Below are 23,360 nucleotides of genomic sequence, written 5' to 3'. Positions count from 1 at the left end.
CAGGCTTTGATAAACAGCTACAGAAAACTCCCCCAAATGTGAAGATTAACTGTCATAAAGATGGTCCTACAATGTAAAGGAGAGTTTTAAAGTATTGTCTAGACTTGCTAAGGAAAATGGTGATGCAGTCAATATGAAGAAGTACATGCCAAATCCCTCAATGGAAGTATTGCTGACAGGATAGGGCGAACGGAATACAAGTGGAGAAGAGTAGGGGGAGCGACAGAGCTGTGCAGAGCTAACGTAGACAAGGGTATGATGAGTCAGGAGTATGAGAAAATACAAATCGAAGGCACGAGCTATTAGGTGAATCTATAATCAAGAGGAAGTGGACTAAGACTAAGGGAATCAATATCAGAAACTCAGAAGCAATAAAATAAATGTGTGCCTGGCTAAAAGAAAACAAAGGAAAACAGGATTTCAGGGGAGCAGGCGGAGCCTTCCAGAGGAACACCAGCTGATTCAGTTAGGGCCTACAACCAGAGGTGAAAGGAAAGTTCAAAAAGAAAGTTTCTGATTACCGAAGAAGAGTTTGGGCCGTGGCTGGAGGTGGGAGCAAGAGGGCAGTCTTTCCTGAAGGATTATTCTGTGTGTTGTTAAAAGATAAACTGAAGTATATTAAAACTTTACAGAGTTTATTTAAGCAAAAATCAATTCCAGTGGGTCAGCGCCAAGCTAGAAATGGCTAGCAGTGTTGGCAACAGGAGCCAGGGGAAAGACATATAAAGTGTGGAAGCAAAGAGAGGAAAACATTTCACTGACTGTAGCTTAAAGCCTGGTTGGCTTTGTGACTGGCTGTCCTTAGTGTTTTGATTTCATAACCTTGAGGCCTTTACAGGTTTAGGTTTTAGTTCGCTTACGTAGGCTGCCGTGGCTTTAGGGCCACCTCCACCAAATGGTTTCTTTACTTAACAGTGTTCACCAAATCATACTTTCTTTTCTCCTGGCTCACAGCTGAACTACTTCTCCCAGTCCCTCTGGCAGTTACATGTGACCTGTGTAGTTGAATGTGGCCAGCGGAATGAGAGTGAGGTGATGGGAACCACTTTGTGGATTAAATGGTTGAGATACAAGCATGTCTTCTCCCCAATCTCCTCTCCCACCTGGTGACTGAAGAAAGCACCAAATTTCTAGAGCCAGAAATTGCACATTGCACTGTGACATGAGAAAGAAATAAACTTGTATTACAGTAAGCCACTAAGAACATGGACTTTATCTTTTGCAGCTGATAGTGTTACCCTAACGGATACGGGCTACCACAGATGGCTTAGGATTAGGGCCTAGATGAGGGCTATGCATACTGATGAGTGCTAAGTGTCCCGAATTCATTTTGTGCTTTAAAAGTTGGCCTAGCTCATTGAAGAAGTGGGCCTCCACTCACTCAATTATCCTTTTAGTCTGCACAGGGCACTGACTCAGGTGCTGGGGTCAACAGTGAGAAGCCAGAAAAGTCCTTGCCTTCAAGAGGCTTATATTCAAGAAGTTCCAGTTAGGAGTTTGGAGACAGACACTAAAAAATTTCTAAAAGTAATGAAAAGTGTTATGAAGAAAATAAAACTGGGTGATTTGATCAAGGTGACAGCAGGACTAGCTACTTCTGTTATGGTGGTCAGGAAGTCCTCTCTGAGAATTAATTTTTTTCAACTAAAACTAAATGATGAGAAGAAGCCAGGCACACAAAGATTAGGGAAAGAGGAAGCAGCAAGAACAAAAGCCCTGATGTGAGAACAAGCTTTGCATGTTTTGTGAACAAGAAGAAAGCCAGGGCTGATCCAGCACAGGGAAGGAGATGGAGGAGGTGAGGGGGAGAGGTGAACATGGTGAATCGTGTAGGCCCTTGAAGACCATGCTCTAGAGTTGCTGAGGTTTTTTCTTTGTTGTTGTTGTTTTTAATTTATTCTAAATACAATAGGAAGCAATTAGAGGTTTTTTAATATTCTGGATTTTATACTCAGTGTAATGGGACTTAGTTTAGCTGTATATGATTATATGCATTAAGAAAAATAAAAGCAAACCATGGAGAACCCCCTCGCTCACACACTTTTATTTTGGGAGGAGCAATCTTGAACCTGACATATCCACGAGATGGCATGTTGACCCCATAGCAGCCTTTGAAGACATATGCCAAAATTGTCATTGCCTGTATTGTTTTCTATGTTATTAAAAAAAAAAAATCACTAGTCAGGTGTTGGAAAATATGTACAGGGGGATGGGGGCATTTGTTCCCAGTCTTTCTCAAGATCACCTTATAATTTGTTTCATATCATTATTCTTCCCTTTGGATCTTTATTAAAAATAAATAAATAATTCAGAAACTGACATTTGTATGGATGGAAGTGAAGTACCAGAGTATATTTTAAATTGCAAATAAACAAGATATTTGAGCCAAAAAGACAAATATGTTAGTGCCATTTTCTGACACATCTGATGACCTCGAATACCAAGGTTATAAGCTTCCCACAGATAGTCCTTAGGGTCAATTGTCTTCTCCTACATGAGAATTGTGATGTAGAATGTATCTGCTGACTTATAATCCTGAATTACTAGTGTACCTGTTGAAATTAGTTATCATTTTATTCAGTTGTAATCTGAGCATGAGGATGTTTGGTTCAAGGTTTTATGTTTGATGGTTAATTTTTTTTAACTTGTAGACATAATGCTTGCATTAAAACTTGAATCAACAGCTATTTCTTCTCCTGCCTAATAAAACTATGGTGAGTCATCAAGTCTGCCTTCATAAGCTAAAATTTTTTTTGGCATCCATGAAGTTTCTGTCATTATGAGGTGATGGAAAAGATTTCTTTTTACCTTGCATTTAAGTGTGACTGTGTATGTGCATGAGGGTGCACACATGTGGGTGTGTGTGTGGACTCTGTTAAGATATCTTGACAATTGCATATCTTAAAAAAATTACCAGTGACACTAACTGCCTGATAAACCTCTTGTTTTCCAGAGGTTTCAGGCCACAGTGATGGAGAGTCTTCCTGTGTGCCAATGACTGCCCCCATAGCCTTGATGGTTTTGTGTCAAGTAGCAAACTCAGCAGCACAGACTATCCACCTAACACGCTTTGCTACACAGCCTGGAAACTTGGCTTGTTGCCACCAGCACCAAACAAAGCAGTCAGAGGTGGGTCGCAGACCATCCAGAGCTCTGAAGATAACAGACATCTGAAATGGTTTTTCATATGCTAGGATTATACTTTATACAGTACGGTCTGTACATTTATAACTGATTTTAATAGCAGCCCTATGTCTGAAGTCCAACACACAAGAGATACCAGAATTACCACAAAAATGTCTTTGTTATAAATTTTCCTAGGACTAACCAAGGTCTGAGAAAGATGTGAATCAATCATTTTCAAAAAAAAAAAAAAATGCATCTTGCCTGCCCTATGCCAATTTTCCAGATAGTTGAATGAATCTGTTAATGCATTTTGAAAGATTGGCTCCCCTCAGAAGCTCTAAAATGTATGTTTTGAAAGGATGAATTATAAACCTCTAGATTCTTCAAAGCATGCCCCAATAAATACCCTGCAATACACTTTCCCCTTTGTCTTTTCCCAAAAATATTGAAACTCAGAAACTTCTTTCAAATTTTTCCAATATTTGCCATTGTTCCCATTTTGTTCTCTTCAGACTTAAATCACCTCAAAGAAATCCTCAACAGGATTCAATTTCCACAGCAAATTACCCTATGAATCAGAGAAAGGTGCAAAACATTTAAAAGGACATCATTAAGCTTCTAAGATATTTATCCCTAATACGATTTATATTCCTTGCAAAAAAAAATATATTGTTGCCTTTAGAAATGTGAGTAATTTGATTAATATAGAAGGCTTTGAAGGAATAAGTCTAGAAGTCTTGATTATTAATTATACCTATCACAAAACGAATTCCCTCTAATGATTTATTAACCACTGCAGTTAGCCCAAAATGAGTCCCTGCAGAAACTGGGTAAAATTACATGGTAAATTATGATTCTGTAAAACTAGATAAATTATCCCTAGTTTATGAATGTGCCCAAGTAAATTATACACAGAAAATAGCAAAGAAAATAATGTAACTCATCGCTCTTCTAACATGTGATTTTGATTTTCATATTTTAATCTGAAGAAGGTGATCGACAAGAAATCCTTTTAAAAATACACTGGGTTTTCATGTAAGCACATCTAACAATTTATTGAGGGTATGTGGTTTTTTGTGTAACTTTTTAAACATTCTCTTCATTATCTATGAATAATATTTTCCAGGATGAAAAATAACCTTCTACCCAAATATTTTTGCTCTTCCTAATTTTCTAACCAGAAAAATGCAGACTGATTCCATTGTTTATTAACTTTTAAAAATGGTTTTAAAACATATTAAAGATGGTATCTATATTTTTATAGGGAAAATTAAAGATACTTTGCATGATTCTTTTCTTCTATTATCAAACGAGATAAACAAAGTTTTAGGACATGTTAATAGAGTATATTGCATATGCTATTCACATATCATGGAATTTCATATTGAAAAAAAATCTCCAGTGACAGAGACAACACAAGGCAGTGCTATAGACAGTCTTCCTACAGTTCAAATACCATCAGGATTTAATATAAAAAATACCTATAAATTTGGCTTGTCCATAAATTTATTTGAAAATTAAAAATACATTTTATAGAGAAGGAAAGATTAGATTATTTAAAGGTATGAATAATGAGGTTCTGGGGTGACAATTAGATTTTAATCATATCAAGGCTAGGATTTACTATGAAGCTATAATCATAAAATCGGTGAACTTGTTTTGTCAATGATAAAGTCTCTATCAAGTTTATTATTTTCTGCCCAACAAAACTGATGAGATTCTTGGGTGGATTAAAAACATAAAAAATATGACCATCTTTTTTCACTAAGAAGGTGCCATATTAACATTAGTTGTCTTTATATTTCCTTTCCAAATTACCAGATCTTCCTTAAAGTGGAATGTGCCAGTTAAAGTTTGGTGGCACTGACCGACCATGTGTAAATCCACTTAACCTCTTTCTAGTAATCAGTTTCCACCCAGTGGTAAGATAAGAACCATCAGCCTTATAAATATATGGTCAGTCATCAAATTAGATCATGAAGGTGAATCCATTTTGAAAAATCAATATTAAAATAAAATGGTATGAATAAATGATGGTTATTTTAGCCCTCTCAGATTGAAATAAATTTGGTGCACAGCCTGTTTTGTTAAGCCCACAAGGTGTGAATGACCTTCACATTTTTAAAGCATTAAAAAAATAATATATACATGTATATACATACACATACATACTACAAAAACTGCATATGGCCTGCTTAAAATATATACTGTCTGGCTCTTTATAGAAAAAGTTGGCAAACTATGATCTAGCTATCATAATTACAAGCCAAGTTGTTTCCTGTTTTCTCAATTTAATATAGGTGTCAAATAAATGTTTGCATTAATGAATATTTGAAATCTCAAATTTTAATACTTTACTTGGGGATACTTTACATGCCATAAACTGCACATATTTTAAATATACGACTTATGAGTTTTCCAATGAAACTATCATTCCAATCGAGATACTAAACATTTCTATCAACTCCGAAAGTTTCTTCATGCTTCTTTGAAACCCACCCCTCCCTCCACCCCATTCCCCAGACAGATCTGCCTTCTGTTAGCCTAAGTTAGGTTATATTTTATAAAATTTTATATAAATAAAATCATAGCATATATACTTTTTTGTCTGGAATATTTATTTATTTGCTTGTTTGTTTGTTTATTTAATGGTGACATTGGTTAATGAAGTCCAATAAGTTTCAGCTGTTCACTTTAACAGTAAGGCATATATATATTTACACTGAGTGTTCACCTCTCATAGTTAGATTTCTTTCTGTCATCACATATTTGATCTCCTTTACCCTGTTTACCTCCCCTCTCCCCTTATCCTCTGGTCTGGCATCTTTCACTCAGCATGATTCTGAGATTCATCTATTGGTGGTTTGTTCCATTTTATTGCTGTGTGGGATTGCACTGTAGGGATATACCAGTGTGTGTTTACCCATTCACTTTCTGATGGACACTTTTCTTGGGTAAATACATAGAAGCAAAATTTCTCAGTAAATTGGTAACTATATGCTTAATTTTACAAGAAACTCCAAAATTGTTTTCCAAGTATTTGTACCACTTTACATTCCCTACAGCATCCTTGCCCCAAATCCTTAACACTTGCTATTGTCTTTTTTTGTTTTTTAAGCAGTATTAGAGGTGTGTGGTTTTCCTGATGACTAATGACAAAGATTGTCTCCATGACTGAACCCTAGTCAGGCTTCTCTGAGCTCTTCCTCGACTAGGCCTCAGGCTTGACATACACAAACTGCAGATCTTCATCCCAGTGAGTTTGTCCGCCCACACTAAGAGACCTGAACAAACACTAGCATAATTTCTAAGAGTTCAAGGCCTCATTCCTAGGATGAAACAAGCTCTCCTTAAAACGGTAAGAGGCAAATAGGCCCCTGAATCTCCTCAAAAGGGCAGTCACTTCGGAAACCTCTCAATTACAAAATCCTTCTCTACCTTTTGAGATATAAATCTACCACCAAAAACTGTTTTCTCAAAGACCTGAGAGTCATCTCTTTGAAACATAAACATTCAGGGAGATAATTGTCATCTTGCTCCCAGTTCCTGTGGGAGGATAAGGGCCCAAATTCACTGGGCTCCTTGCTCTAATTTACATCACTGCTTCCTGTCATAAATATACATGAAGTTTGTTTCTCCTCTGGATAAATGCTGATTAACAAACTCAGATGGCCTGGTTACATTAGCTAAACCCCCTGCCTCCTGCTTTTTGTAAATTTCTACTTCTATGACTCTACTTAAGTCCCTCCATTTTCCCTGTCCCCTTTAAAACACCAATCTCTTCTGCACGAATCAATGTTGAGTTCAGTTCTCACTATACTCTTTTCTCTACTGCAACAATATTACTGAATAAAATCTCTCCTTGCCACTTTAACTAGTGTCTGGCTTTGTTTATCTTTGACACTAATAATGCTGAGTAGATTTTGATGTGCTTATTGGCTACTTGCCTATCTTTAGTGAAATGCCTGTTCGTATCTTGGTCATATAGTGTTGCCTTTTTATTATTGAGTTGTAAGCTTCTTCATGTATTCTTAATACAAATAATTTTTCATATATATATATAACCATATATATATGTATACACACACATATATATGTGTGTATATATTTTATATATATATGAAAGTCTGGCATGACTTTCATTTTCTTCATGGTGTCTTTAGAAGAGCAAATTTTCAAATTTTGATGAAATTTAATTTATATATTTTTGGAGATAGATTTATATTAGTCAGAGTTCTCCAGAGAAATAGAGCCAACAGAATGTGTGTGTAGAGATAGATAGACAGACAGATATAGATAGATAGACAGATACACACACACACAGATGATAGATTGATCAGAATGTATCTGTTGGTCCTATACATATCTATGCATATATACATCCTATTGGTTCTATATCTATCTCTCTCTATATATATATAGTTATATCTACATATTTACATGTAGAAATAGAGACATATATAGAGAGAGAGATTTATTTTAAGGATTGTTTCACATGATTTTGGAGACTTCATGAGTCCAAATTCTATAGGGCAGGAAATAAAATGGAAGGTATCTTTAAAAGCTTAACCAAGTGAGGTCAAAGTGATTTAACTAGATAATAAATATATGTATTTATAATTAGTCTAACACTATGAGGTTTGTTTTCCCAAGATCTGTACATACCGAAATAAATTAGCCTGTGGTCTCTTGTCACCTGACACACTCATATTTGGCTGAAGACTAACAGCCGAGTAGAAACATAAGGGAAAAATAAAAGAGAAGGACCCCAGGTCATATTTAATAGAGATGCTATGCAGGCTGTGGATAGAGGCAACAGAAAGTTAACAGTGAAGGGGTGGGCGGGAGGAGCTTTCTATCGCGTGGCATCGAGAGCGCATTTCATCACATAAACACCTCAGACACATTAAAGACTGGCACTACATGAAAGCACTAGTTTCATTACTTCAGATAATTTGAGAATAGGAAAAGTAAGTGACTTCTGGGAAGAAATCCAAAAAGTACATTTCATAAGAGGGCTATATTCTCAAATCATTACCTTAGATATTCCAGTAAAGAAAAATTCATCGAAAATACATCCTTTTAAAAATACTTTAAAATATTTGAGCTGCACAAATGTGGGTCATGTGGAAGGTTTTTCTCATTGTATGGTGGTTGAATGTTCAATGTAGCGGAGTCATTCCAGGGGAAATGCAATTTGATGTTAATAAATTAATTCTCTTCCAATACATGTTTATTGACTGTCTGCACATGTGGGTGAAATATGTCTGGACTAGGATACTTTCCATCAAGGTTTTAGTACCAGTTGTGCTACAGATACAGAGCAAGCTACCGAAGGACAAAACATGTGAACCCCTCTCCAACGTCCATTCATAGCTAACCCCTCCAAGAGTCATCTTTGCATTTATTATCTTAATAAACTGAGAATAAATAATACAACCTTGGAAGAGAGGTTTTTAATAAATAGTAACAGAAACCCTTGAAAGATAGATACTGGTATCTCCACTTTATTGATGAGAAAATTCATTTCAGATAAATTAAATTGCTTCCCAAAGTCATACAGCTAATGGTAAATCCAGGAATAGAACACAAGTCTAATTTCCAGGCTATTTTACACATTATATTATCTGTGAATAACTAATTAATACATTCATTAAAACTTATTGAATACCTACTGTATTCTAGGATTTATGCCACAGGTTAGACATAAACGGTGAATTAGACGTAATCCTTGCCCCTGTCATCCTTGCACCATAATCCTTGATCCCCCAGGGAGTTCACAGTCTAATAATGAAGAAGACATGTGAATATATATAAACTGTGTGTCACTGATTTTTACCCACATCTGCAATTATAGGAACAAAGTGCCCTGCAAAGATATCTCCCAAGTTCACCAAGTATTCCTAACTCCCACAAGTTTCATGAATAAATCTTAGCTCCTACAGATTCGAGAACTAGCGACTGATGGTCTATAATGATAAAAGATATTGTTTGACTTACACAGTTTTGAGTGGCATAGTTATCTTTTTTTTCTATTTGAATTAGTTGCTAAGTCTATGGCCATACCACCCTGAATGCACCTGATCTCATCTGAATTAGTTGTTAAATAATTTTACCTAAAGAAACCCCCCAAAACAAAAAACTCACATTCCCACATGGCAGTAACAGCTGGAACTGAGTTTTTCTCTCTTATTGATAATAAGGGAATTTTGTCTCTGTCTTAACAATGGCCTGCTTCTCTTGACTTAACCCACTTTATTCATCTACTTTACCTGCCTATCAGCCAAATTTTCTTCTCCTTCATTCCTGACTCTCTTAACTGGTTACCATTATATTAAACCCTAAAAACTCAGTGATTCCACTGAGTCCTATAGGAGAATTCTTCTGCATAAGAATCTTAGAAAGATCCTATGGTCAAATGAAGATAACATTCATTTTTGTGCCATGCTCTCTATGAAATACAAAAAATACTGTTTTTTTGCAGAAAATTGTCTTTCGGCATTTTACTTACATCCCATAAGATTCAGATATAAGTCCATGGAAAACTGAGTGGAAGTATGTATCAGTCAGGGTCCAGTGGGAAAATGGAAGCCACATTAGTGATTTTAACAGAGAGAATTTAGTGTAGGGAATTGGTTAAACAGGTATTGGAGCACTGAAAAAACGAAAGGGTAATATAGAGAAAGTAATTGTAGGGAACAGCCATTTTTCAATGGGCTTGGGGAGAAGGGGAGAGATTGGGATTTTTATGACCTAGAAGCTTGGAGGGGGATTTTTACGACCTAGAAGCTTGGAGGGGGATTTGACCTCTGAGGAGGAATGTCACCCAGCTGCCATTGGCACCTCTGAGGGGCACTGGTAATCAGCTGTTGCACCTGTGTTAAGTGCTATCACTTAGACACAAACATGCACAGAGCAGAGAGCAAACAGGGAGGAACAAGTCCCTTTTCTCTCCTTCTGCATCCCCATCTCCCTCTAGTGCTTTCTATAGGCAGAGCAGAATCCCAGCAGCAGCATCACGAAGAATACAGAACACATAGATCTGGAGGTGAGGGTTAAGAGTTTACTCATCAGCACATGGACATAAGGTGGTCCTCAAATTGCCCTGCTTTGTTACAACCGAGGCTTTGTTACAGGACAACTTGTTTTTCTTGGCTTTTCAACTCTCAGGTCGAGCTTCCTCCCAGAATGGTCCCTAGTCCCTTTTACAAACACATTTCTGAAAGATCTGCCTATCCCATAAAATTATCAGACATGGCTGACTCCTAAAGAACACATAGTCAAATCTCAGGTTGGAGACCTTGCCACACAAGTAATTATAATAATGTGTGATTAATATTAATCACGGACATATGCAGCATGCGACAGTGAAGAATTCAAAGATGTGACATTTGATCAACATTTGCAGGACAATAGTATTTAACCAGGGAAGAGGAATAAATGAGGGGAAGTGGATAAATGAAGCAACGGCATGTCCTTCTACTCCTCTCTTCCACTTTATCTTCCAAGAAGAACCCATTGCTGTGCCTGTAGCTACCAAGCTGCTTTGCGCTGCCCTGTCTTTGCATATGCCTGGAATGCTAGCTCAGCCTCTTTTCTTGTCTGCTGCCTGGTCCTCTTTTAAAACCCCTCCTAGATGTCACTCCCTTGAGAAATCTGTCCTGTCCCCAAAAGTAGAATAAATTATCCCTTTTTAGGGCTGTTTTCTGTGGCTTCTATTGTTATACTTCTGCATACCAACATCATTTGCTTACATTCTACTTTCCTGATAGGCAAACTTTTTGAAAAAAGAATATATTTTTTCGTTTTCAATATCACCTATGCTTGATAATTGTTGGCCTTCAGTAAAACAGGATATTGTAAAGAATTTGGTTTTTTTCCTATATGGAAAAGGAAATTCTCTCATTCCCTCTCCCTCTCTGTCTTTCTTTCTCCCTCCCTCCCTCAATTCAAATAGGATGATGTACACATAAAAACTTTTAGTAAGGAAAAAAATCAGGGAAAAAAATGCAAATGCTTATTAATGTGGCTTTTAGAGTCTTTAATAATTTATTCAGCACTGTCACTTGTTAAAATAAAATTCTATTATGTAATTCTTTTCTGAAATCCTTTAGCACCCCAGTCTTTCTCTTCTGCATAGCCCTGTCCAGTCTCACTATTACTTCCTACCATCTTCTCTCAAAAGCTCCAGGTACTGCTTTCTTCTCTTCTCAAGAAGGTTATAGGAACTTCTCTGTTTTCCTTAAAGTCACAGGCCCAGCCACAGCTGCAGGACCCTCCTTGGTTAGCCCTATACAGAGCACTTGTCATAAGGGACAGGAATCCACATAAGACACCTGGTCACAAAACCCCTGATGAACAATGCCCTCCCATGTTACAGGGCTAAGCCTTCCAGAAGCCAGCAGGACCCTATTAAAAAGGGGCCACCAGTAGGAAATGCAAAGAAAAGGGAAATTTTGGAAAATGCAGGTATACATGACAAAAGATCTTTAAAGTAGAATTTGCATTTAATGAGGAAGAGTCAGGGATGCTCTCTTGTTAATGGCCCAGATAAATCACCATCTTTGAGAGGAGTTCATGTAGTACTTTGAAAGAGGCACTAACATTTTCCAGCTTTTAGGAGTATGCAGAAAAAAAGAAATGATGGCGCTAAAAGGCTTTCACCTCCCTGGGGGCTTATTTAAGCCAAGAGTTTATCCAAGAGTTGATATATTTCATACTTACATTCATTTACAGGGTTCCCACTTCCCCAAAGGTGGACAATTAAAAACTTCATTTAAATAGGGCTTTTTCCTTATGCCCAGCTATCTGCTTAATTTTCATCTGCTTCCATATATGTTCACTGAATGTCAGACTGGTATTTATTTTTTTAAATAGTAACTACAAACTAATTCACCTGTGCTATAACGAGTAAAACAAATTAGGAGTGTATAAAGAAAAAGTTAAAGTCTGCCTCTCAGCCATTCCAATCCCTGAAATAATTTGTGCTAACAGTCTGACGAACGCCCTTCAACACCTATAGTTACTGGGAGAGAAACTGGTGTGACCACTTTGGAAAGCAGTTTGATGATATCCATAAAATCTGAAATGCATACACTCTTTGACCCAGCAATTATGCATCTCACAATTTGTCTTGCAGGTATACTTGAACACATAGGATATTCTCTGTCGGATTATTTATAGTAGCACCAGTTTAGAAAGAATATAAAAATATGATTAATTATGGTGTATCCCAAGAATAAAATACTATATAGCTCTAAAATATAATGAAGTAGACCAATACGAAATGAAAAATTGATGTCCCAAATACTGGCTATGGCATGGTCCTGTTTGTAATTTTTTATTACATATATATATATTTTCACTGTATACTTGATATACAGAGAATATTTCTGGGAAGACACACAAGAAAACTTCATAGTTGCTGCCCTTGGAGATAGAGTCTGGGGGACTCTAATTCACAATTAGAATAAAAGGTAGGCTTTCTTCATTATACAGCTTTTGGTAGCATTTAACTTTTTTCCACATGGATTTAGTAATTTTTCAATAAAAGAAAAATTGTGAGGAAACACTGGCCAATCTGACAGATGAAAATTATACTCATTGTTTGACTTTGAACTTCTCTGATAAAGAATAAGGTTGAACACTTTTCTCATGTTTTATAGTCATTTGCATTTCTTTGTCTATAAAATGCCTATTCATATCCTTTGCCCATTTTTAAAATGTGGATTAACTTCCTTATTAAATTTTAGTAGCTTTTTGAACACAGAATACATTAACCCCTTGTCTCTCATATATATTGCCAATATTTTTCCTAGTCTATTATTTTTCTTTTTATGTTACCCATAATGACTTTTGCCATTAGAACTCATTTTATATATACGATGTAAACTTCTTATATATATTATTTATATATGTATATCATTATTTACATATGTGTAAATGTAAATAATTCCAACTTTTTCTTTATAGTTTCTCCTCTTGCTTAAGAAGGCATCCCTCAACCAGAAGTCAGAAAAATGTTATTTTTAACATTAGATCTTTAATCCATCTAGAATTTATTTTAATTTGATTTAAGCATTTTCTTCCAAGTGGATAGCTAGTGCCAGTTTCTTTGAAAGCCTTTTTTTCCTTCCAATGAATTGAAGTGCCAACCATCAGATATGAACTTACCATGTGTGATAGATAGCCTTACTTTACACCCTCAGATTATTCTCTGCCCAGCCCTGCATTCGAGAGAGCTGACCCCTAGGGCCTACACCACTCAGTCTCTCTTACTTCCTGGTTTTAAACAATTTTGGCCAATGAGAGGCATTGGCAGGACATCGGAGATCAGAGGAAGAGAGAGGTCAGAATATTTAGCCCCGATCCTTCCTTGCTTTGTCACCAAAGTGCCTCAACTTACCTATTCATCTCTTTACCCCGCCTACACCTCTAAAAGTAGACACTCCTTTAAATCTGTTTCTGGTCTCATCTGAGTATACCTTCTAGACACTGGCTTTTCTTGTCCTATTTTATACAGTTTGGTTATGGCAGTTGTAATATATTTTAACATAGATCCAATTTTACGATCTGGTTGAGACATTCTTCTACTCTTATCTTCAATATTCTTCTACTATTTCAATATTTTTTTGGATATTTTAACATGTTCATTCTTCTACAGGAAATAATCTGGTCAATTTAAAAACTGAACTTATGACTAAAATTACACTACATTTGGATGTCAATTGGGTACAGATTATCAATCATATGATGCAGGTTTTCCCATTATTGAATGTGGTATCGCTCAGTATTTTCAAATGTCTCTTACAAACCTCAACACAATATGCCCCAAACAGGTCAAACTAATTATTGCCCTTTCAAAATTTGTTTTAATTTTTAAATTTCCTCCCACTTAATGGTATTCAAATGGCTGCACATGCTCAAAACCTAATGTCACTTTCACTTACTCTTTCTCACTCTCCACATCCCAATGATTGCCAAGTCTTGCTATACTAACTGAAAAGTATCTATCAAACTCTTTCCTCATCTGTCTCACAACTACAGTCACAAGTTCTCATCATCTCTTGAATGAATGATCATTTATGTCCCTTAATTGGCCTTCAGTTTCAACCTCCCTAAATTTATTTTTTACATTGCCTCTAGAATTAGTTTTAAAATACAAATATTCTGCTGTAAACTCTCAATGGTTCCAATGTAATGAAGTCAAACATCTTGTACCAAAACTTAATGTCAAATATCTCATTATTTTTTTATTAAAATTATTACATGTTGATAATATAATGAATAATATAGTAGAAATGATAATATAGTGGATATATTGGGTTAAATAAAATATATTCTTAAAACTAATTTTATCTGTTTTTATTTTTTTTATGTGGCTACTAGAAAACCTAAATTTCCTCTGTGGCTTGCATTATATTTCTATTGGACAACACTGCTCTCATCTATGTTTTTTTCCTGATAAAGTCTCATTTGTGCTTAAAATCCTACTTCAGATGTCACCTCCTCTGTGAAACCTTCTCAGATCCCCTACTCCAGATAAAATTAATCATTTCCACCTATGTTCCTATAGCACTTTGTATATACCTCTATCACAGCACTTACTTTATTATAATGTATTTGTTTATATGTCTGTCTTTACCATTTTTTAAATATTTGTATCATTTATTCCTTACTCTCCAAATAGGCTTAGTGCTCAATCAATTTGTGCCAGTGAACCGAGGAAGAAATAGTTCTACTGACAACCAAGACTAAGGATAATCACTAAAAATCATCACAAGATTTACCCCTAAGCTTATTGTACACAAGATGGGAAAGGAAAAGTTCATTTTATAGAACTCTAGTAAGACAGAGCTTTAGGTTTGTCAGGAAACCAAACTTTCTCCTAGCTATAATTCTAGGAGGAATTTATTACATGAAACCTCATACAAGACATTGAACCACATAGTATGTCAGGTCTTTAATCAAGAATCTACAGATAATACACGAAAATTCCTTATATGGCCATGTCTTATATTGACCAACACTACACGTAGACAGTGTAATATTACAGCTCAGAGGAGAGTGTTTTATAGACTAGAGTAAGACAGTTCGAACTGAGCTCTTTGGTGGTCTCGCTCGATAAAGAAAAAGAATCCAGTGGGTTTTTTTTAAATCTACTCTGAGAATCTTTGTCATAGTGGATGATTTTAACATTCCTCTCTCAGCAATTTATCGATAAAGCAAACAAAAGTAATAAAAATATTAATGACTCAAACAAAATAATAATGAAGTTTGGTCTAATGGAAATATAGATATGAATTCTGAGCACAATTTTCCAAACACATAAAATATTTATAAAATCTGGCTTTACACTAAATTACAGAGCAAATCTCAATACCACCCCAAAAATCAGAATACTCATCACATTAAGCACTAACAAGTCATTAAAAATAGAACATATTAACAAAAAGATATTTTCCAAAATACCCACGTTTGGAAAATTTTAAATGTAAGGAGTTTGTGGATCAAGAATTAAATCAAGATGGAAATTAGAAAACATTACAAAACTAAGTAACATGAACATATTACATGTTAAAACCTATGAGATGCAGTTAAGGTAATACTTAGAAAGCTACCTACACTGTTAAGTATACTAGCAAAGACAAATGACTGAAAACTAATGCTTTCAACATCGAGAGTGTAAAAATGCACAAAAGAGCATAGTCAAGGGAAGTACAATAAAGGAAGTAAAAATTTATTAAAATTGGAAATGAAGAAATACTTGAGAATCACAAGAAACAAAACTGATAATTTTTTAAAAGCTAAGAAAACAGAAACAAAAAAATTCCTGGCAAGTTTGATCAGGAGACAAAAAACAAAGCACGAATATATTAGGAATTTTTAAAAATGAATATGGTAGAATTTTTTTACTCATCTGTAATAGTTTTAGCTCAAAACCTAACAAAAACTGACTTACATACTGAATTTACTATCTTATAGAAAAGCTTAGAGCTAGACATGGCTTTAAGTATAGACACATCAAGGGTTTAAACATTACCATGACCTAAATTCAATCCTATTTCTCTCAATTCTACTCTCCTCCACTTTAGTTTCATTATTAACAGAGTCCCACCTCAGAGGGCAACATAACTAGAACCAGTATTCTCATAACTATACTCTGGAGCAAACGGGAAAGGATCCCCTTCCCAGGGTCTCGGTAGATGTATGTTGCATTTTATTGGCTCTGAGTGGCTCATGAACCCATCCCTTGTCCAATAAGGGTGGCCCAGAAATGTGATACTGAGGTTGGCTGAGCTTGAGTCACATCTCTTTGCTGAAATAGGCAACATCATTGGTAGCGTGTCAACCAAAATCAAGATGCAGTTAAAGAAAAATAGTGAATGACTGCTCTAGGACAAAAAAAAAAAAATACAGATGTGTACTACACCACGAATTCAGTGAAATGTTTTATTTCAAATAGAACTCCAACTCTATGAGTTCACCAAGATGAGTTAATTACCAAATGTCCCTCTACATACCAAAATAAATTTGATCTTTTGCATGAAATGATCCAATATTATTCGATCCACTTGAGTGCTATAGGCTATTTGCACTCAAACCCCGACTATTGGGGTTTGGGCAAATTGTACTGATTTGTTCTTTTTTATAGCTATTAGCCAACAGTTTCAATAACCTCCCAATGTCAGCTCCTAAATCACTTTGCTCCTTTCAGGTAGGTCTTTAACAAACCAAATATCTTGACTTAAAAATACCACAATGCTCCGTATAAAGTTTGTTCATTTTTTCAAGAAATATGTATTGAGTGCTGACTCTGTGTGAGGCATTTCATTTACTGCTGGGGAAACAAAAGCAAACAACAAAGACCCCGACCTTGCCCTCATGGAGTTGACAGTAGTGAGCCTAAGAATAGAATAAATTTCAACTGCTAAATTGACATATAATTGCTCAAAGTGCATGTTACTTTTACTTCCTTTTTAGAGTGTTTTGCACTGCAGATTTCACAGTTCATTAATCTGGCCAAGTGAGGAGAACATTTTGTTCTTGTGGAAAAGTTCTCTGGGTACTGGGGGACGTGTCAGTAGCATTTAGACAGGGTTTTTTTATGCAAGAACAATTTGTCTACCCTGTATTCTAGACCCTATTTCTTCTCAGGTGCAATTTGGTGGACTTTTAAGAGTGGGTGGCTTAGAGGAAGGAGGCAGAGTATAAGGGAAAAAGAAAGAACCAGAAGCCCACACACAGGAACAGAGAGCTAGTAAAGAGTGAGTAGAGGATAAAAAAGAGTAGGTGCTACAAGTTGAATGGTGCCTTCTGGGGCATGAATAAATTTTGTCCATCGCTTGTTGTCAGCACGTATTTCAAGTTCTGGGAAAGACGCCTCCTCTGAATGATTCAGTGACTTTATTTCAAATGATCTTCAAAGCTTTGAACAAAAACACTATTGACTGAAGATCCAGAAAACTAATTTTATGCCATCCTGACTTAATTTTGCTAGTGAATAATTGATTCCATAAAAAATGTCATGTTATATTCATGTCATATCTCTTAGCTCAAACAATTCAGTTTAGATTTCACATACTTGGCTAACAAGAAAATGATATTTGATTACAAAACAAAGGAAAGAAAATCAAAATGCAAAATTCATCTGGGTTGAAACTATGCATTTTCAAACAACGAGAATAATTATGTGTACAACTTTATAAGCTAGTCTTCAAAGAATATAGCCAGCAATTGATGTAGAGTATTTCTACCAGTAAACAAAAGTTCTCTTTTGAATAGACAATAGTATATGTAATTTACATTTCTTGCTGAATAAAAATATAGTGTTTCAAAAAGCATTTTTAATCAAGAAATCAAAGAGTGTTGTATCAACGTTAGGAGTGAAGCTTGAACAGCTTATCAAATGAAATTTAGAAAGGTCTGCATAAAATTATTTGAAAGGCAGGAGAAAGAACTGGGAAAACTGGTTGAGTCTGTGGTACCCACTTGGGACAGCTTTTTATACACAAGGCTCTGTTGCGTCTGAAAGTAAAGGAGATCGAATCACTCTTTTGTAGAAAATCCGTCAATATTGCCCTTGTAAACACCAAAGTCCTGAGGGTGTCCTTCATAGTCCTACTCAATTGGCCTACCTCATATCCTACCATTCTGCACTTGACCACTGTCCTCCCACCATGTTGGCTCCAAGTTGCTTCCAGACTACAGTCAAGTACCCTGTCACCTCAGGGCTTTTGCTGTTATCTTTGCCTTTGATTTGAACTCTCTTCACAGGCTTCTACAAGGCTCCATCATTCAAGTCTGTTCAAGTAAAGCCATTCCTGACATCCTATTTAAAATCAGAAACCAACCACCTTCCACATTCACAAGCCCCTCTCCTGCTTTATTTCTCTTTATAATGCTTTTCATGTGAGCACCAACCACATAGGCAGGAATTTGTGTTTTGTTTCCTACTATTTTGTGCCGCAGAGAACAAATGTTCAATGAATATTTGTTGAATGAATAAATGAATGCTGGTATCTTAAAATTGGGCTGCATGGTTAGAGGTTTAATTAATCATCAAATGAGTAAAATTAGTCCCATCAAAAAGTCACATCTCCAAACACTGTACTAATTGTTGGAATCTAGGTTCTCTTGAAAGCAGATCCTGAGACAAAGGTGTACATTCAGGTAGTTTATTTGCAGGAATGAGGGACAAAGAGGAGTGAAATAAGCAAGAGTTAGTGAAACAGCAAAGTGAGGGAAGTCAATATATAGAACTAACTGATAAAGAGGGGGCAATGCCCTCAAAACAAACAGTGTTAGCAGGTAAGCAAGGTATTATCAAGGGTGAAGCCAACAAGCCGGTTGGGGCAGGTCAAGAGAAGAAAAGGCAGTGTTGGTGTTGGACAGTATCACAAAGTTAGGCAAGGCACTGGAGGCTGGTGAATTCTAACTCTGTCCTGTGATCTTTGATTTCAAGGCTGGAGCAATTGCTCGGAAAGGCCTAATAGTCAGGGCCAGCTTGCCGGGCATGTAAGCTGTGAATTTGCACAGGGCTACACTTGGTTTAATGCTGTTCTGTTGTCTTAAAATTTTTAATATTTTATTTTTGAACTTGTGTTTTGTAGTGAAGTCTGATGGGACAATGAAGCATGAGCATGAACAGAAGAGTAATCTGGGTAGCTGTGCCTGCTAATTGTGGTCCACACACACCAGGGCTCAGGCGCATAGGCACAATGGGTAACAGGTAGGCAGAACAGTCTTGAGCAGTCTGAGATGCCACAGAGGCTGAGGGGGTGGCTGTGCTGGTATCTGGGCCTAAATTGGCAATGGTAACAAGGACAGTAGCAGCAGCAGCTACAGTGGCAGTAGCAATAGCTATAGACACAGAAGAAAGAGGCGGCTTTGGATGAAGGCAGCACCAGGCCCTGCAGTGGAAGGCCAGCTGACCTGTCTGTCCCCAGAGCCTATCCTTGCCATATCTGCATAAATATTAACTCTCTCTCTGGCTGGAGTGCTGAGATCATAACTGCCTGTGCTCAGGTGGTAAACTTTGTCAGTAAATTATTACAAAATAAAAGTGTACACATGGACATGGAAACAAAGCATATCAGGGAATTAGAGTTCTTCAGAGTTTAGAAACTCTGGTTTTGAAAACTGCTGCAATATTTACTACAAAGTAAATATCTACAGACTTAGAAATAGAAATAATTTAAAAATTTAAAAATTGTCATATTCAATGAGAAAGATCTATTTTCATATGATGCTTTGGCTGAACCAAGCATTAACATAGAAAACAAATTTTAATTTATATTTGTCCTCATAATTGAAGATACATAGTAGAATAAATGAGTGTTTTTAATAATATTCAAATCATAAAACCTTTTAGTTTCTTGTACAACCTTCACAAGATATAGGAAATCTAAGAGGAAAAATTAAAATGCCATTGTATAAATTTACATTTAAAATTAATTTCAGATTTACACAAAACTGATTTGTGCAAAGTTAACATTTTTTAAGAATCATTCCAAGAATTATCAGCTCTAGATGTCCTAATATTTATATCAAAATAATTTATCAGAAATTTATTTCATTGTTGTCAAATTCTATAGAGTACTTAACGGCTTCAGTAACAGCTGCATCAGCAGAAAGATCCCTCTCAAAGTTACAAATAAAAAATTGTTTGCAATCTCTCATTTGTCAGGAGTGACTGACATCACTTTTAAATACATTGATGGAAAAGTATAAATTTTAACGATCTATTAAGTGAATGTGAAGAAAATTGAGCCAGAAAAATTGTATGATCAAGATAACACATTAGTACAGTATTATTTTAGTATATAAAATTATGATACAAAAGTATTTTTCACAATTTATAAGTTTATATTGTTACTCATGCATCACTTTTACCCCATTATGCTTTATAAATAAAATATTTGTAGAGAGCTTTGTATTTTTGTACCTTAAATTGCTCTTTTCCCTTCTTTTTGAACAAAGGGCGCCACATTTTTGTTTTGCCCTGGACCCCATGAATTATGCAGCTGGCCTTAATAACAGTCACTTGAAGCTCTACCACTTGAATCCGGACATTAATTTGAAACAAAAGGAGAACCTTTTGCTGGAAAAAATTTTTTAATATGACATATGAAAATAAATCAGCATTTGGCAGTGGTCCTTTCTGATGATCTTTCCTGTAGGAGATGACTAACTGATGAGAAAGAGGAGGGGGAAAAAAATCTTCTCTTTAATACATATCTTACAAAGCCAAACTCAAGACTCCTTGAAGAAAAAATAAAACAGGTTGTTGAATTAAAAAACGCATATGGAAAATTTTGTCAATCCTTGCCTGTAAAAACTTTGTTATATTGGCAAGACTAGGGTTAAATATATGATATATTAATTTTTTAAAAAAGATAAAAATGGCATGCTAGAAAGCTAAATTAAATATCAACCAAGTGACGGAATATATATTGCAGATAATGAGGATTCTGACAAGAGAGTAACCAATGTTTTAAATTAAAAAGGGGCTCCTAAGATCTCGGATCTAAGGATTTTTTTTTTTTTTTTTTGAACAAAGATAGAAAGGAGCTGGTAGTTGGCACAGAAGGCAGGGATACAAGCTGTTATTTTCCTAAAATATTAAAACGCTAACTGGTTGGTTGCAAGCATTGCTCTTATTATGTCAGCATGTAGAAAGCATGGTCAAAAGGCAAACTGAGAGTTAGGGTTCTTGGTCTGCCACTAATTATCTACACAATACTGGGCAAACTTAGCCCTTTTCCTAATCTTAAAACTGAAGAAATTGTACGTAATCTTCTCACTCATGAGATTTTGTAGAGATAACATGTGAAAGTGCTTTGGAAAAATAAAAAGTAATCAGAGCCTTAAATTATATATTCCAGCCCTTAGAAGAGCTGTTTTATGTCAAAAAAAAAAAAAAAAGAACGATTTTCCTGTTATTTAAGAAAGACTGAAATTTCAGTAGAGTGTTCATCAGTAGTAAGTATTAACTCCTTAAGTATTCCTAAAAAACCATCTATCAAATGCTGACTAGCAAAAACACCAATAATTACTGAGTTATCCTCCTCTGTTCTCTCCTAAACTGATCATAGTCATGATAAACAGCTAACACAGAAGCGACTGACCGATGGAAAACTGCAGTAGTGAACAAAATCTGGATTAGAGTCCAAAGTAAATACTGAATCATTTAAAAATAGTTGCATGATTTCATAAACACTAAAACACAAACACACAAAACTCTTGAAGTTATTTGGGTAAATTGTGATAAACATGATAAAAATAGCCCAGATTTTAAAATCAGCCATTAACTTTCCCCAAGTTCACTCTAAGTCTTAAAAAAAGTGTTCTTGAGAAATCTATAGAATTGAAATAAAACTGTGGAAACTATCCATTTCTGCATCACGTTATATAACTTTGTATATACTTCTATATCTTCAGAGTCGGCCTAATCATTTGTAAAAAAGGGTAATAATTTCTACCCTGCCTCTTGCATGGTGTTTTAAAAGGGCCAAATGTGAAAATGTCTGAAACTACGAGGATATTCACAGTGAGACATATTTCTACCAGTTTTCTCTACGGACCTAGGTTCTAGAACTTGGTCTCAAAAAAGGCAGAGATGGTGAGCAAGAGGGAATCTAAAAACTTTTTTACTTAAGGCCATGATAAATAATAAAAGGGCAGTATCCTCTTTAGTGGACTTTGTGAAAAATGACATAAAAAGGAAATAAAATTAATGAATCTCTAAGCAACTAACTCCTAGTTTCCAGGAAACTATATCTGTCTAGCAAGAAATTATGGTGTTACCTTGTATAAATGAAACAGATTTATAGCAAATATATAAATATGTTTATTCGAATAAAAGTTCTCCCTCAAAATAACCACACTTACTGTCTTTTTCAAAGCAGACACATTTATTCCAATACCTCCCTCCCCAGTTTGAAACATTTTTTTTGTAAACCAAAATGATATTCAAGATTTGTCCCCAAATATTTCTGGTTCCTGCAATAAGTAAAATCTGTCTTTAAAAACTGAGTCTTTGCTATCATTGGAGATTACTCAAAACACAGTACTGTAAGTCTGCAATCACAAAAGAGAATTTTCAAACTACTTTAGCAATGGCAGCATCAATGTAAGACTTGCATAGCTTTACCTACAGTATAGATAACTTCCTTGAAGAGACTAAGTTTCAGTTTTGTTCTATTGTTAATCAGCCATGTTACATCACAGTTCATGCATTCATATTCGTATGCACAGATCGTGTATCTATATCTGTGTGTATACAGCTGTCAGTCATGGTGTGCATTTTTTAGATTGTTAGAATGCTGTTGCTTACCTCAAATGGCTGATAAAATTTTGGCTATCTGATTAGTAGTTTATTAGAGTGAAAAGGACAAGTGAAATGCCCCAAGAAACATTTTGAAAAAAAGAACACCTAGTCCCAGTATGGTAATTACTCTTTATCTCCTTGCCCTGTTTTTATTTTCATCATACCACTGATTACTTATCATAAGTTATCTTGTTGATTTGTCCTCTTTTTCTCCCTACTAGATTCTAAGCCCCATATGAGTGGTAGGGTCTGGGTCCATAGCCTGAGGCCCAGAACAAATAAGTGCTTGATAAATATTTTTTTAAATGTAGGGAAGAAGGGAGGGAGGGAAGAAAAGAAGAGAGAAAGAAAGGGTTCTCAGGTCTGGGCTGCAGTTTTAGTCGGTTCTCTGTGAAGGAAGTTC

This window comes from Pteropus vampyrus, unplaced genomic scaffold, assembly GCF_000151845.1.
Source record: "Pteropus vampyrus isolate Shadow unplaced genomic scaffold, Pvam_2.0 Scaffold9, whole genome shotgun sequence".
In the NCBI taxonomy this organism is placed as follows: domain Eukaryota; kingdom Metazoa; phylum Chordata; class Mammalia; order Chiroptera; family Pteropodidae; genus Pteropus; species Pteropus vampyrus.
Note: the sequence above shows the minus strand (reverse complement) of the source record.